Consider the following 2,208-nt stretch of genomic DNA (forward strand, 5'->3'; position numbering starts at 1 on the left):
GTCAGATAACTGTTCCTGGAGGCTGTGTCTGTAGTCAGATAACTGTTCCTGAAGGCTGTGTCTGTAGTCAGATAACTGTTCCTGAAGGCTGTGTCTGTAGTCAGATAACTGTTCCTGAAGGCTGTGTCTGTAGTCAGATAACTGTTCATGGAGGCTGTGTCTGTAGTCAGATAACTGTTCATGGAGGCTGTGTCTGTAGTCAGATAACTGTTCATGGAGGCTGTGTCTGTAGTCAGATAACTGTTCCTGGAGGCTGTGTCCGTAGTCAGATAACTGTTCCTGAAGGCTGTGTCTGTAGTCAGATAACTGTTCCTGAAGGCTGTGTCTGTAGTCAGATAACTGTTCCTGGAGGCTGTGTCTGTAGTCAGATAACTGTTCCTGAAGGCTGTGTCTGTAGTCAGATAACTGTTCCTGAAGGCTGTGTGTGATGGAAAGTAACACAGAAGACTGATAAAGCTCTGAGACACGTTGACAGCAAACGGTACAGGTGGAATAACATACAGTTAACTGCAAAAATACCAAAAACACCAACAAAGTGTCTTACAATCGGATGTTGGGCCACCATGTTGGGGCGGCAGCGTGGCCTAGTGGTTAGAGCGTTGGACTAGTAACCGAAAGGTTGCAAGATCGAATCCCCTGACCAGGTACAAAGGTACAAAGCTGACAAGGTACAAATCTGTCGTTCTGCCCCTGAACAAGGCAGTTAACCCACTGTTCCTAGGCCGTCATTGAAAATAATAATTTGTTCTTAGTTGCCTAGTTTAAATAAAGGTAAAATACATAAAAGCCACAAGCTGCCAGAACATCTTCAGTGCAACTTGGCATCGATTCTACAAGTGTCTGGCACTCTATTGGAGTGGCTATTGGAGTGACACCATTCTTCCACGAGAAGAATGGTGTTTTTGTTGATGGTGGTGGAAAACACGGATCTCATTCTCTGCTTCAGAATCTCCCATAACTGTTCAATAGGGTTGAGATCTGGTGACTGAGACGACCACCGTGGCATATGGTTTACATGCTCATCACACCATTCAGTGATCACTGGTGCCGCCAATAAAGGTGTAATTTAGATATAGCCATTGAGACTCCAATAAAGGTGTAATTTAGATATAGCCACTGAGACTCCAATAAAGGTGTAATTTAGATATAGCCATTGAGACTCCAATAAAGGTGTAATTTAGATATCGTCACTGAGACTCCAATAAAGGTGTAATTTAGATATAGCCATTGAGACTCCAATAAAGGTGTAATTTAGATATAGCCATTGAGACGCCAATAAAGGTGTAATTTAGATATAGCCATTGAGACGCCAATAAAGGTGTAATTTAGATATAGCCACAGACTCCAATAAAGGTGTAATTTAGATATAGCCACTGAGACTCCAATAAAGGTGTAATTTAGATATAGCCATTGAGACTCCAATAAAGGTGTAATTTAGATATAGCCACTGAGACGCCAATAAAGGTGTAATTTAGATATAGCCACAGACTCCAATAAAGGTGTAATTTAGATATAGCCACTGAGACTCCAATAAAGGTGTAATTTATATATAGCCATTGAGACGCCAAAAGGTGTAATTTAGATATAGCCACTGAGACGCCAATAAAGGTGTAATTTAGATATAGCCACTGAGACGCCAATAAAGGTGTAATTTAGATATAGCCACTGAGACGCCAATAAAGGTGTAATTTAGATATAGCCATTGAGACTCCAATAAAGGTGTAATTTAGATATAGCCACTGAGACGCCAATAAAGGTGTAATTTAGATATAGCCACTGAGACGCCAATAAAGGTGTAATTTAGATATAGCCATTGAGACTCCAATAAAGGTGTAATTTAGATATAGCCAGAGACTCCAATAAAGGTGTAATTTAGATATAGCCACTGAGACGCCAATAAAGGTGTAATTTAGATATAGCCACTGAGACGCCAATAAAGGTGTAATTTAGATATAGCCACTGAGACGCCAATAAAGGTGTAATTTAGATATAGCCACTGAGACGCCAATAAAGGTGTAATTTAGATATAGCCACTGAGTGTCCAAAATATTAAGGACTGTACTCTGTAGTCACTGTACACTGTTCACGTATTAGTAAAGATAATTGGGAAAACACACAACCCATTAAAATTGTCCGCGGAAATCTCAAAATAACACAAGGTCCTTTCTCCACCCAGTGATCCAAATGGCTTACATAATAAAATCACAA

This window comes from Salvelinus namaycush, unplaced genomic scaffold, assembly GCF_016432855.1.
Source record: "Salvelinus namaycush isolate Seneca unplaced genomic scaffold, SaNama_1.0 Scaffold20, whole genome shotgun sequence".
Classification (NCBI taxonomy): Eukaryota; Metazoa; Chordata; class Actinopteri; order Salmoniformes; family Salmonidae; genus Salvelinus; species Salvelinus namaycush.